At 39.8% G+C, this 15,187-nt stretch overlaps 7 non-coding genes and 1 pseudogene across 7 annotated transcripts; 7 read left to right on the forward strand and 1 right to left on the reverse strand.

Moving 5' to 3' along the window:
• The window catches only part of LOC140351445 (piggyBac transposable element-derived protein 4-like), a 255,983-nt pseudogene that overhangs the window by 181,041 nt on the left and 59,755 nt on the right, over positions 1-15,187 (reverse strand).
• On the forward strand, positions 763-835 carry trnav-uac (transfer RNA valine (anticodon UAC)). Its single transcript has one exon. It is a non-coding gene; the product is annotated as a tRNA-Val (tRNA).
• trnav-uac (transfer RNA valine (anticodon UAC)) lies at positions 3,836-3,908 on the forward strand. The gene has a single exon. It is a non-coding gene; the product is annotated as a tRNA-Val (tRNA).
• On the forward strand, positions 6,909-6,981 carry trnav-uac (transfer RNA valine (anticodon UAC)). The gene has a single exon. It is a non-coding gene; the product is annotated as a tRNA-Val (tRNA).
• Positions 8,448-8,520, forward strand: trnav-uac (transfer RNA valine (anticodon UAC)). The gene has a single exon. It is a non-coding gene; the product is annotated as a tRNA-Val (tRNA).
• On the forward strand, positions 9,987-10,059 carry trnav-uac (transfer RNA valine (anticodon UAC)). The gene has a single exon. It is a non-coding gene; the product is annotated as a tRNA-Val (tRNA).
• On the forward strand, positions 13,055-13,127 carry trnav-uac (transfer RNA valine (anticodon UAC)). The gene has a single exon. It is a non-coding gene; the product is annotated as a tRNA-Val (tRNA).
• On the forward strand, positions 14,594-14,666 carry trnav-uac (transfer RNA valine (anticodon UAC)). Its single transcript has one exon. It is a non-coding gene; the product is annotated as a tRNA-Val (tRNA).

Consider the following 15,187-nt stretch of genomic DNA (forward strand, 5'->3'; position numbering starts at 1 on the left):
TCAGATTAAAAGTCTGATGCTCTACCGACTGATGGACGCATCATATGGCAATGGCATACAGTACATACATTGGCCATTCACTCACCTTAGCCAGCACAACAGCCCAGAGGCAGCCATGAAGACACGTGAAGAGGATCCATTGCGTTGACAGGCAAATAAATGAACCATTTTATTGTCACCACTTGTGCTTCTTCATGCTCCTCATTTGGGTTGTCTTGTCAAAAATAGGAATTGTACTGCAGCAATCATGACTCTTGTTCCAAGTTTTATTTCCAATTAGACCTCAACCAGAGCCACTGTCTGTCTGCAATTCACAGAAAGTGCTTCATAGTCGGATTGTAGTTTTAGCTTCGCCCCCACTTGAATTGAATATTTTTGTATGGGTACTTTCTTTGTGTGTGAGTATTTTTCATTCTGATCATTTTTGCCAGAGTTCATTTCTATACAGCTACTTTTTGCTAAGGTAACATTTTGATCCAAGTCGTGTCTACCCTTGCCCTCATGTGCTATGTCTGTGTGCATTTAATAGTGCAATTATTTGTAAAATTGCTTATGATTTTCATATTTTGGCTAATAAATAAAAGTAGATCCTGATTACCTAGTCTTGATCAATGTTCGTGTAGTTCTGCACCTTTATAATGTAGCTCCAATTTGAGCTATGTGAAAGACAGTTACACAAAGGACTTGCAAAACAAATAGTAGATTTACTCAACAGGGCAAATCAAAGAGAGCAGCCATGTAGGATGCAGGCGGATGCTCTGTGGTTTCATTGTGTAGAGGTCATCACATCTGCTTTACACGCAGAAGGTCCTGGGTTCGATCCCCAGTGAAACCAGCTGAGTATTTCATGCAAACTCTCATTGACTTTGAGGATGCTGTTGGTGCTTTAAAGCTCCATGACTTTACTGTGCCCCTCTTGCATACTGAAATAAAAGCTTCATCTGTTGAGCTCATATTGTGTTCAATAGCTACAGCGTACCTATCATCTTATATCTTTCATTCAGTCCTCTAATTCTTTCAACAAGGTTTAAGTAAATGCGCTTTCTATGTTCACATGCAGAAATCTGGGGATGAACCAGGGACTTCTAGATCTTCAGTCTATCGCTCTGCCAAATGAGTTATTTTGGTAAGGACAGCTGGTGGGTTCATGTCTTAAACAGGAACCTACTTATACACCCCAAGCATTTGATATTTGCTGAATGCCAATGTAAATGCGTGTGCACAATCTCTCTAGGTAACTTTGCTGTGGGTTGGTTATCAATCTGATATGATTTAAAACACACGTTCAAGGGTGTTTTTTACGTAGGGGGACAATGTGAAGATTGTTGCGTCATTCCACCCCAAATTCTGTCAACAAGTCGGCAGGAGTTATTAAAAGTTGGTTTAATAACTGTAAAGAGAATGAAAATCTTGGGAGATATACAAGATAAGCATTTGTAAAGAAACTTGGAAAGACCTTTTTTCCACATCAAATTTTACAGTTCTTCAACCACACATGAAGAGTCACCTGAACAGGGACTTGAACCCTGGACCCTCAGATTAAAAGTCTGATGCTCTAGCGACTGATGGACGCATCATATGGCAATGGCATACAGTACATACATTGGCCATTCACTCACCTTAGCCAGCACAACAGCCCAGAGGCAGCCATGAAGACACGTGAAGAGGATCTATTGCGTTGTCAGCGCAGGCAAATAAATGAACCATTTTATTGTCACCACTTGTGCTTCTTCATGCTCCTCATTTGGGTTGTCTTGTCAAAAATAGGAATTGTACTGCAGCAATCATGACTCTTGTTCCAAGTTTTATTTCCAATTAGACCTCAACCAGAGTCACTGTCTGTCTGCAATTCACAGAAAGTGCTTCATAGTTGGATTGTAGTTTTAGCTTCGCCCCCACTTGAATTGAATATTTTTGTATGGGTACTTTCTTTGTGTGTGAGTATTTTTCATTCTGATCATTTTTGCCAGAGTTCATTTCTATACGGCTACTTTTTGCTCAGGTAACATTTTGATCCAAGTCGTGTCTACCCTTGCCCTCATGTGCTATGTCTGTGTGCATTTAATAGTGCAATTATTTGTAAAATTGCTTATGATTTTCATATTTTGGCTAATAAATAAAAGTAGATCCTGATTACCTAGTCTTGATCAACGTTCGTGTAGTTCTGCACCTTTATAATGTAGCTCCAATTTGAGCTATGTGAAAGACAGTTACACAAAGGACTTGCAAAACAAATAGTAGATTTACTCAACAGGGCAAATCAAAGAGAGCAGCCATGTAGAATGCAGGCACATGCTCTGTGGTTTCATTGTGTAGAGGTCATCAAATCTGCTTTACACGCAGAAGGTCCTGGGTTCGATCCCCAGGGAAACCAGCTGTGTGTTTCATACAAACTCTCATTGACTTTGAGCATGCTGTTGGTGCTTTAAAGCTCCATGACTTCCCTGTTCCCCTCTTGCATACTGAAATAAAAGCTTCATCTGTTGAGCTCATATTGTGTTCAATTGCTACAGCGTACCTATCATCTTGTATCTTTCATTCAGTCCTCTAATTCTTTCAACAAGGTTTAAATAAATGCGCTTTCTATGTTCACATGCAGAAATCTGGGGATGAACCAGGGACTTCTAGATCTTCAGTCTATCGCTCTGCCAAATAAGTTATTTTGGTAAGGACAGCTGGTGGGTTCATGTCTTAAACAGGAACCTACTTATACACCCCAAGCATTTGATATTTGCTGAATGCCAATGGAAATGCGTGTGCACAATCTCTCTAGGTAACTTTGCTGTGGGTTGGTTATCAATCTGATATGATTTAAAACACACGTTCAAGGGTGTTTTTTACGTAGGGGGACAATGTGAAGATTGTTGCGTCATTCCACCCCAAATTCTGTCAACAAGTCGGCAGGAGTTATTAAAAGTTGGTTTAATAACTGTAAAGAGACTGAAAATCTTGGGAGATATACAAGATAAGCATTTGTAAAGAAACTTGGAAAGACCTTTTTTCCACATCAAATTTTACAGTTCTTCAACTACACATGAAGAGTCACCTGAACAGGGACTTGAACCCTGGACCCTCAGATTAAAAGTCTGATGCTCTACCGACTGATGGACGCATCATATGGCAATGGCATACAGTACATACATTGGCCATTCACTCACCTTAGCCAGCACAACAGCCCAGAGGCAGCCATGAAGACACGTGAAGAGGATCCATTGCGTTGACAGGCAAATAAATGAACCATTTTATTGTCACCACTTGTGCTTCTTCATGCTCCTCATTTGGGTTGTCTTGTCAAAAATAGGAATTGTACTGCAGCAATCATGACTCTTGTTCCAAGTTTTATTTCCAATTAGACCTCAACCAGAGCCACTGTCTGTCTGCAATTCACAGAAAGTGCTTCATAGTCGGATTGTAGTTTTAGCTTCGCCCCCACTTGAATTGAATATTTTTGTATGGGTACTTTCTTTGTGTGTGAGTATTTTTCATTCTGATCATTTTTGCCAGAGTTCATTTCTATACAGCTACTTTTTGCTAAGGTAACATTTTGATCCAAGTCGTGTCTACCCTTGCCCTCATGTGCTATGTCTGTGTGCATTTAATAGTGCAATTATTTGTAAAATTGCTTATGATTTTCATATTTTGGCTAATAAATAAAAGTAGATCCTGATTACCTAGTCTTGATCAATGTTCGTGTAGTTCTGCACCTTTATAATGTAGCTCCAATTTGAGCTATGTGAAAGACAGTTACACAAAGGACTTGCAAAACAAATAGTAGATTTACTCAACAGGGCAAATCAAAGAGAGCAGCCATGTAGGATGCAGGCACATGCTCTGTGGTTTCATTGTGTAGAGGTCATCACATCTGCTTTACACGCAGAAGGTCCTGGGTTCGATCCCCAGTGAAACCAGCTGAGTATTTCATGCAAACTCTCATTGACTTTGAGGATGCTGTTGGTGCTTTAAAGCTCCATGACTTTACTGTGCCCCTCTTGCATACTGAAATAAAAGCTTCATCTGTTGAGCTCATATTGTGTTCAATAGCTACAGCGTACCTATCATCTTGTATCTTTCATTCAGTCCTCTAATTCTTTCAACAAGGTTTAAGTAAATGCGCTTTCTATGTTCACATGCAGAAATCTGGGGATGAACCAGGGACTTCTAGATCTTCAGTCTATCGCTCTGCCAAATGAGTTATTTTGGTAAGGACAGCTGGTGGGTTCATGTCTTAAACAGGAACCTACTTATACACCCCAAGCATTTGATATTTGCTGAATGCCAATGTAAATGCGTGTGCACAATCTCTCTAGGTAACTTTGCTGTGGGTTGGTTATCAATCTGATATGATTTAAAACACACGTTCAAGGGTGTTTTTTACGTAGGGGGACAATGTGAAGATTGTTGCGTCATTCCACCCCAAATTCTGTCAACAAGTCGGCAGGAGTTATTAAAAGTTGGTTTAATAACTGTAAAGAGAATGAAAATCTTGGGAGATATACAAGATAAGCATTTGTAAAGAAACTTGGAAAGACCTTTTTTCCACATCAAATTTTACAGTTCTTCAACCACACATGAAGAGTCACCTGAACAGGGACTTGAACCCTGGACCCTCAGATTAAAAGTCTGATGCTCTACCGACTGATGGACGCATCATATGGCAATGGCATACAGTACATACATTGGCCATTCACTCACCTTAGCTAGCACAACAGCCCAGAGGCAGCCATGAAGACATGTGAAGAGGATCCATTGCGTTGTCAGCACAGGCAAATAAATGAACCATTTTATTGTCACCACTTGTGCTTCTTCATGCTCCTCATTTGGGTTGTCTTGTCAAAAATAGGAATTGTACTGCAGCAATCATGACTCTTGTTCCAAGTTTTATTTCCAATTAGACCTCAACCAGAGTCACTGTCTGTCTGCAATTCACAGAAAGTGCTTCATAGTTGGATTGTAGTTTTAGCTTCGCCCCCACTTGAATTGAATATTTTTGTATGGGTACTTTCTTTGTGTGTGAGTATTTTTCATTCTGATCATTTTTGCCAGAGTTCATTTCTATACGGCTACTTTTTGCTCAGGTAACATTTTGATCCAAGTCGTGTCTACCCTTGCCCTCATGTGCTATGTCTGTGTGCATTTAATAGTGCAATTATTTGTAAAATTGCTTATGATTTTCATATTTTGGCTAATAAATAAAAGTAGATCCTGATTACCTAGTCTTGATCAACGTTCGTGTAGTTCTGCACCTTTATAATGTAGCTCCAATTTGAGCTATGTGAAAGACAGTTACACAAAGGACTTGCAAAACAAATAGTAGATTTACTCAACAGGGCAAATCAAAGAGAGCAGCCATGTAGAATGCAGGCACATGCTCTGTGGTTTCATTGTGTAGAGGTCATCAAATCTGCTTTACACGCAGAAGGTCCTGGGTTCGATCCCCAGGGAAACCAGCTGTGTGTTTCATACAAACTCTCATTGACTTTGAGCATGCTGTTGGTGCTTTAAAGCTCCATGACTTCCCTGTTCCCCTCTTGCATACTGAAATAAAAGCTTCATCTGTTGAGCTCATATTGTGTTCAATTGCTACAGCGTACCTATCATCTTGTATCTTTCATTCAGTCCTCTAATTCTTTCAACAAGGTTTAAATAAATGCGCTTTCTATGTTCACATGCAGAAATCTGGGGATGAACCAGGGACTTCTAGATCTTCAGTCTATCGCTCTGCCAAATAAGTTATTTTGGTAAGGACAGCTGGTGGGTTCATGTCTTAAACAGGAACCTACTTATACACCCCAAGCATTTGATATTTGCTGAATGCCAATGGAAATGCGTGTGCACAATCTCTCTAGGTAACTTTGCTGTGGGTTGGTTATCAATCTGATATGATTTAAAACACACGTTCAAGGGTGTTTTTTACGTAGGGGGACAATGTGAAGATTGTTGCGTCATTCCACCCCAAATTCTGTCAACAAGTCGGCAGGAGTTATTAAAAGTTGGTTTAATAACTGTAAAGAGACTGAAAATCTTGGGAGATATACAAGATAAGCATTTGTAAAGAAACTTGGAAAGACCTTTTTTCCACATCAAATTTTACAGTTCTTCAACTACACATGAAGAGTCACCTGAACAGGGACTTGAACCCTGGACCCTCAGATTAAAAGTCTGATGCTCTACCGACTGATGGACGCATCATATGGCAATGGCATACAGTACATACATTGGCCATTCACTCACCTTAGCCAGCACAACAGCCCAGAGGCAGCCATGAAGACACGTGAAGAGGATCCATTGCGTTGACAGGCAAATAAATGAACCATTTTATTGTCACCACTTGTGCTTCTTCATGCTCCTCATTTGGGTTGTCTTGTCAAAAATAGGAATTGTACTGCAGCAATCATGACTCTTGTTCCAAGTTTTATTTCCAATTAGACCTCAACCAGAGCCACTGTCTGTCTGCAATTCACAGAAAGTGCTTCATAGTCGGATTGTAGTTTTAGCTTCGCCCCCACTTGAATTGAATATTTTTGTATGGGTACTTTCTTTGTGTGTGAGTATTTTTCATTCTGATCATTTTTGCCAGAGTTCATTTCTATACAGCTACTTTTTGCTAAGGTAACATTTTGATCCAAGTCGTGTCTACCCTTGCCCTCATGTGCTATGTCTGTGTGCATTTAATAGTGCAATTATTTGTAAAATTGCTTATGATTTTCATATTTTGGCTAATAAATAAAAGTAGATCCTGATTACCTAGTCTTGATCAATGTTCGTGTAGTTCTGCACCTTTATAATGTAGCTCCAATTTGAGCTATGTGAAAGACAGTTACACAAAGGACTTGCAAAACAAATAGTAGATTTACTCAACAGGGCAAATCAAAGAGAGCAGCCATGTAGGATGCAGGCACATGCTCTGTGGTTTCATTGTGTAGAGGTCATCACATCTGCTTTACACGCAGAAGGTCCTGGGTTCGATCCCCAGTGAAACCAGCTGAGTATTTCATGCAAACTCTCATTGACTTTGAGGATGCTGTTGGTGCTTTAAAGCTCCATGACTTTACTGTGCCCCTCTTGCATACTGAAATAAAAGCTTCATCTGTTGAGCTCATATTGTGTTCAATAGCTACAGCGTACCTATCATCTTGTATCTTTCATTCAGTCCTCTAATTCTTTCAACAAGGTTTAAGTAAATGCGCTTTCTATGTTCACATGCAGAAATCTGGGGATGAACCAGGGACTTCTAGATCTTCAGTCTATCGCTCTGCCAAATGAGTTATTTTGGTAAGGACAGCTGGTGGGTTCATGTCTTAAACAGGAACCTACTTATACACCCCAAGCATTTGATATTTGCTGAATGCCAATGTAAATGCGTGTGCACAATCTCTCTAGGTAACTTTGCTGTGGGTTGGTTATCAATCTGATATGATTTAAAACACACGTTCAAGGGTGTTTTTTACGTAGGGGGACAATGTGAAGATTGTTGCGTCATTCCACCCCAAATTCTGTCAACAAGTCGGCAGGAGTTATTAAAAGTTGGTTTAATAACTGTAAAGAGAATGAAAATCTTGGGAGATATACAAGATAAGCATTTGTAAAGAAACTTGGAAAGACCTTTTTTCCACATCAAATTTTACAGTTCTTCAACCACACATGAAGAGTCACCTGAACAGGGACTTGAACCCTGGACCCTCAGATTAAAAGTCTGATGCTCTACCGACTGATGGACGCATCATATGGCAATGGCATACAGTACATACATTGGCCATTCACTCACCTTAGCTAGCACAACAGCCCAGAGGCAGCCATGAAGACATGTGAAGAGGATCCATTGCGTTGTCAGCACAGGCAAATAAATGAACCATTTTATTGTCACCACTTGTGCTTCTTCATGCTCCTCATTTGGGTTGTCTTGTCAAAAATAGGAATTGTACTGCAGCAATCATGACTCTTGTTCCAAGTTTTATTTCCAATTAGACCTCAACCAGAGCCACTGTCTGTCTGCAATTCACAGAAAGTGCTTCATAGTCGGATTGTAGTTTTAGCTTCGCCCCCACTTGAATTGAATATTTTTGTATGGGTACTTTCTTTGTGTGTGAGTATTTTTCATTCTGATCATTTTTGCCAGAGTTCATTTCTATACAGCTACTTTTTGCTAAGGTAACATTTTGATCCAAGTCGTGTCTACCCTTGCCCTCATGTGCTATGTCTGTGTGCATTTAATAGTGCAATTATTTGTAAAATTGCTTATGATTTTCATATTTTGGCTAATAAATAAAAGTAGATCCTGATTACCTAGTCTTGATCAATGTTCGTGTAGTTCTGCACCTTTATAATGTAGCTCCAATTTGAGCTATGTGAAAGACAGTTACACAAAGGACTTGCAAAACAAATAGTAGATTTACTCAACAGGGCAAATCAAAGAGAGCAGCCATGTAGGATGCAGGCGGATGCTCTGTGGTTTCATTGTGTAGAGGTCATCACATCTGCTTTACACGCAGAAGGTCCTGGGTTCGATCCCCAGTGAAACCAGCTGAGTATTTCATGCAAACTCTCATTGACTTTGAGGATGCTGTTGGTGCTTTAAAGCTCCATGACTTTACTGTGCCCCTCTTGCATACTGAAATAAAAGCTTCATCTGTTGAGCTCATATTGTGTTCAATAGCTACAGCGTACCTATCATCTTGTATCTTTCATTCAGTCCTCTAATTCTTTCAACAAGGTTTAAGTAAATGCGCTTTCTATGTTCACATGCAGAAATCTGGGGATGAACCAGGGACTTCTAGATCTTCAGTCTATCGCTCTGCCAAATGAGTTATTTTGGTAAGGACAGCTGGTGGGTTCATGTCTTAAACAGGAACCTACTTATACACCCCAAGCATTTGATATTTGCTGAATGCCAATGTAAATGCGTGTGCACAATCTCTCTAGGTAACTTTGCTGTGGGTTGGTTATCAATCTGATATGATTTAAAACACACGTTCAAGGGTGTTTTTTACGTAGGGGGACAATGTGAAGATTGTTGCGTCATTCCACCCCAAATTCTGTCAACAAGTCGGCAGGAGTTATTAAAAGTTGGTTTAATAACTGTAAAGAGAATGAAAATCTTGGGAGATATACAAGATAAGCATTTGTAAAGAAACTTGGAAAGACCTTTTTTCCACATCAAATTTTACAGTTCTTCAACCACACATGAAGAGTCACCTGAACAGGGACTTGAACCCTGGACCCTCAGATTAAAAGTCTGATGCTCTACCGACTGATGGACGCATCATATGGCAATGGCATACAGTACATACATTGGCCATTCACTCACCTTAGCTAGCACAACAGCCCAGAGGCAGCCATGAAGACATGTGAAGAGGATCCATTGCGTTGTCAGCACAGGCAAATAAATGAACCATTTTATTGTCACCACTTGTGCTTCTTCATGCTCCTCATTTGGGTTGTCTTGTCAAAAATAGGAATTGTACTGCAGCAATCATGACTCTTGTTCCAAGTTTTATTTCCAATTAGACCTCAACCAGAGCCACTGTCTGTCTGCAATTCACAGAAAGTGCTTCATAGTTGGATTGTAGTTTTAGCTTCGCCCCCACTTGAATTGAATATTTTTGTATGGGTACTTTCTTTGTGTGTGAGTATTTTTCATTCTGATCATTTTTGCCAGAGTTCATTTCTATACAGCTACTTTTTGCTAAGGTAACATTTTGATCCAAGTCGTGTCTACCCTTGCCCTCATGTGCTATGTCTGTGTGCATTTAATAGTGCAATTATTTGTAAAATTGCTTATGATTTTCATATTTTGGCTAATAAATAAAAGTAGATCCTGATTACCTAGTCTTGATCAATGTTCGTGTAGTTCTGCACCTTTATAATGTAGCTCCAATTTGAGCTATGTGAAAGACAGTTACACAAAGGACTTGCAAAACAAATAGTAGATTTACTCAACAGGGCAAATCAAAGAGAGCAGCCATGTAGGATGCAGGCACATGCTCTGTGGTTTCATTGTGTAGAGGTCATCACATCTGCTTTACACGCAGAAGGTCCTGGGTTCGATCCCCAGGGAAAACAGCTGTGTGTTTCATACAAACTCTCATTGACTTTGAGCATGCTGTTGGTGCTTTAAAGCTCCATGACTTTACTGTTCCCCTCTTGCATACTGAAATAAAAGCTTTATCTGTTGAGCTCATATTGTGTTCAATTGCTACAGCGTACCTATCATCTTGTATCTTTCATTCAGTCCTCTAATTCTTTCAACAAGGTTTAAATAAATGCGCTTTCTATGTTCACATGCAGAAATCTGGGGATGAACCAGGGACTTCTAGATCTTCAGTCTATCGCTCTGCCAAATAAGTTATTTTGGTAAAGACAGCTGGTGGGTTCATGTCTTAAACAGGAACCTACTTATACACCCCAAGCATTTGATATTTGCTGAATGCCAATGTAAATGCGTGTGCACAATCTCTCTAGGTAACTTTGCTGTGGGTTGGTTATCAATCTGATATGATTTAAAACACACGTTCAAGGGTGTTTTTTACGTAGGGGGACAATGTGAAGATTGTTGCGTCATTCCACCCCAAATTCTGTCAACAAGTCGGCAGGAGTTATTAAAAGTTGGTTTAATAACTGTTAAGAGACTGAAAATCTTGGGAGATATACAAGATAAGCATTTGTAAAGAAACTTGGAAAGACCTTTTTTCCACATCAAATTTTACAGTTCTTCAACCACACATGAAGAGTCACCTGAACAGGGACTTGAACCCTGGACCCTCAGATTAAAAGTCTGATGCTCTACCGACTGATGGACGCATCATATGGCAATGGCATACAGTACATACATTGGCCATTCACTCACCTTAGCCAGCACAACAGCCCAGAGGCAGCCATGAAGACACGTGAAGAGGATCCATTGCGTTGACAGGCAAATAAATGAACCATTTTATTGTCACCACTTGTGCTTCTTCATGCTCCTCATTTGGGTTGTCTTGTCAAAAATAGGAATTGTACTGCAGCATTCATGACTCTTGTTCCAAGTTTTATTTCCAATTAGACCTCAACCAGAGCCACTGTCTGTCTGCAATTCACAGAAAGTGCTTCATAGTCGGATTGTAGTTTTAGCTTCGCCCCCACTTGAATTGAATATTTTTGTATGGGTACTTTCTTTGTGTGTGAGTATTTTTCATTCTGATCATTTTTGCCAGAGTTCATTTCTATACAGCTACTTTTTGCTAAGGTAACATTTTGATCCAAGTCGTGTCTACCCTTGCCCTCATGTGCTATGTCTGTGTGCATTTAATAGTGCAATTATTTGTAAAATTGCTTATGATTTTCATATTTTGGCTAATAAATAAAAGTAGATCCTGATTACCTAGTCTTGATCAATGTTCGTGTAGTTCTGCACCTTTATAATGTAGCTCCAATTTGAGCTATGTGAAAGACAGTTACACAAAGGACTTGCAAAACAAATAGTAGATTTACTCAACAGGGCAAATCAAAGAGAGCAGCCATGTAGGATGCAGGCACATGCTCTGTGGTTTCATTGTGTAGAGGTCATCAAATCTGCTTTACACGTAGAAGGTCCTGGGTTCGATCCCCAGGGAAACCAGCTGAGTATTTCATGCAAACTCTCATTGACTTTGAGGATGCTGTTGGTGCTTTAAAGCTCCATGACTTCCCTGTTCCCCTCTTGCATACTGAAATAAAAGCTTCATCTGTTGAGCTCATATTGTGTTCAATTGCTACAGCGTACCTATCATCTTGTATCTTTCATTCAGTCCTCTAATTCTTTCAACAAGGTTTAAATAAATGCGCTTTCTATGTTCACATGCAGAAATCTGGGGATGAACCAGGGACTTCTAGATCTTCAGTCTATCGCTCTGCCAAATAAGTTATTTTGGTAAGGACAGCTGGTGGGTTCATGTCTTAAACAGGAACCTACTTATACACCCCAAGCATTTGATATTTGCTGAATGCCAATGGAAATGCGTGTGCACAATCTCTCTAGGTAACTTTGCTGTGGGTTGGTTATCAATCTGATATGATTTAAAACACACGTTCAAGGGTGTTTTTTACGTAGGGGGACAATGTGAAGATTGTTGCGTCATTCCACCCCAAATTCTGTCAACAAGTCGGCAGGAGTTATTAAAAGTTGGTTTAATAACTGTTAAGAGACTGAAAATCTTGGGAGATATACAAGATAAGCATTTGTAAAGAAACTTGGAAAGACCTTTTTTCCACATCAAATTTTACAGTTCTTCAACCACACATGAAGAGTCACCTGAACAGGGACTTGAACCCTGGACCCTCAGATTAAAAGTCTGATGCTCTACCGACTGATGGACGCATCATATGGCAATGGCATACAGTACATACATTGGCCATTCACTCACCTTAGCCAGCACAACAGCCCAGAGGCAGCCATGAAGACACGTGAAGAGGATCCATTGCGTTGACAGGCAAATAAATGAACCATTTTATTGTCACCACTTGTGCTTCTTCATGCTCCTCATTTGGGTTGTCTTGTCAAAAATAGGAATTGTACTGCAGCAATCATGACTCTTGTTCCAAGTTTTATTTCCAATTAGACCTCAACCAGAGCCACTGTCTGTCTGCAATTCACAGAAAGTGCTTCATAGTCGGATTGTAGTTTTAGCTTCGCCCCCACTTGAATTGAATATTTTTGTATGGGTACTTTCTTTGTGTGTGAGTATTTTTCATTCTGATCATTTTTGCCAGAGTTCATTTCTATACAGCTACTTTTTGCTAAGGTAACATTTTGATCCAAGTCGTGTCTACCCTTGCCCTCATGTGCTATGTCTGTGTGCATTTAATAGTGCAATTATTTGTAAAATTGCTTATGATTTTCATATTTTGGCTAATAAATAAAAGTAGATCCTGATTACCTAGTCTTGATCAATGTTCGTGTAGTTCTGCACCTTTATAATGTAGCTCCAATTTGAGCTATGTGAAAGACAGTTACACAAAGGACTTGCAAAACAAATAGTAGATTTACTCAACAGGGCAAATCAAAGAGAGCAGCCATGTAGGATGCAGGCACATGCTCTGTGGTTTCATTGTGTAGAGGTCATCACATCTGCTTTACACGCAGAAGGTCCTGGGTTCGATCCCCAGTGAAACCAGCTGAGTATTTCATGCAAACTCTCATTGACTTTGAGGATGCTGTTGGTGCTTTAAAGCTCCATGACTTTACTGTGCCCCTCTTGCATACTGAAATAAAAGCTTCATCTGTTGAGCTCATATTGTGTTCAATAGCTACAGCGTACCTATCATCTTGTATCTTTCATTCAGTCCTCTAATTCTTTCAACAAGGTTTAAGTAAATGCGCTTTCTATGTTCACATGCAGAAATCTGGGGATGAACCAGGGACTTCTAGATCTTCAGTCTATCGCTCTGCCAAATGAGTTATTTTGGTAAGGACAGCTGGTGGGTTCATGTCTTAAACAGGAACCTACTTATACACCCCAAGCATTTGATATTTGCTGAATGCCAATGTAAATGCGTGTGCACAATCTCTCTAGGTAACTTTGCTGTGGGTTGGTTATCAATCTGATATGATTTAAAACACACGTTCAAGGGTGTTTTTTACGTAGGGGGACAATGTGAAGATTGTTGCGTCATTCCACCCCAAATTCTGTCAACAAGTCGGCAGGAGTTATTAAAAGTTGGTTTAATAACTGTAAAGAGAATGAAAATCTTGGGAGATATACAAGATAAGCATTTGTAAAGAAACTTGGAAAGACCTTTTTTCCACATCAAATTTTACAGTTCTTCAACCACACATGAAGAGTCACCTGAACAGGGACTTGAACCCTGGACCCTCAGATTAAAAGTCTGATGCTCTACCGACTGATGGACGCATCATATGGCAATGGCATACAGTACATACATTGGCCATTCACTCACCTTAGCCAGCACAACAGCCCAGAGGCAGCCATGAAGACACGTGAAGAGGATCTATTGCGTTGTCAGCGCAGGCAAATAAATGAACCATTTTATTGTCACCACTTGTGCTTCTTCATGCTCCTCATTTGGGTTGTCTTGTCAAAAATAGGAATTGTACTGCAGCAATCATGACTCTTGTTCCAAGTTTTATTTCCAATTAGACCTCAACCAGAGTCACTGTCTGTCTGCAATTCACAGAAAGTGCTTCATAGTTGGATTGTAGTTTTAGCTTCGCCCCCACTTGAATTGAATATTTTTGTATGGGTACTTTCTTTGTGTGTGAGTATTTTTCATTCTGATCATTTTTGCCAGAGTTCATTTCTATACGGCTACTTTTTGCTCAGGTAACATTTTGATCCAAGTCGTGTCTACCCTTGCCCTCATGTGCTATGTCTGTGTGCATTTAATAGTGCAATTATTTGTAAAATTGCTTATGATTTTCATATTCTGGCTAATAAATAAAAGTAGATCCTGATTACCTAGTCTTGATCAACGTTCGTGTAGTTCTGCACCTTTATAATGTAGCTCCAATTTGAGCTATGTGAAAGACAGTTACACAAAGGACTTGCAAAACAAATAGTAGATTTACTCAACAGGGCAAATCAAAGAGAGCAGCCATGTAGAATGCAGGCACATGCTCTGTGGTTTCATTGTGTAGAGGTCATCACATCTGCTTTACACGCAGAAGGTCCTGGGTTCGATCCCCAGGGAAACCAGCTGTGTGTTTCATACAAACTCTCATTGACTTTGAGCATGCTGTTGGTGATTTAAAGCTCCATGACTTCCCTGTTCCCCTCTTGCATACTGAAATAAAAGCTTCATCTGTTGAGCTCATATTGTGTTCAATTGCTACAGCGTACCTATCATCTTGTATCTTTCATTCAGTCCTCTAATTCTTTCAACAAGGTTTAAATAAATGCGCTTTCTATGTTCACATGCAGAAATCTGGGGATGAACCAGGGACTTCTAGATCTTCAGTCTATCGCTCTGCCAAATAAGTTATTTTGGTAAGGACAGCTGGTGGGTTCATGTCTTAAACAGGAACCTACTTATACACCCCAAGCATTTGATATTTGCTGAATGCCAATGGAAATGCGTGTGCACAATCTCTCTAGGTAACTTTGCTGTGGGTTGGTTATCAATCTGATATGATTTAAAACACACGTTCAAGGGTGTTTTTTACGTAGGGGGACAATGTGAAGATTGTTGCGTCATTCCACCCCAAATTCTGTCAACA

Source organism: Eucyclogobius newberryi, unplaced genomic scaffold (assembly GCF_026437365.1).
Source record: "Eucyclogobius newberryi isolate DKJ021-1_F unplaced genomic scaffold, fEucNew1.0.hap1 SCAF_8, whole genome shotgun sequence".
NCBI lineage: Eukaryota > Metazoa > Chordata > Actinopteri > Gobiiformes > Gobiidae > Eucyclogobius > Eucyclogobius newberryi.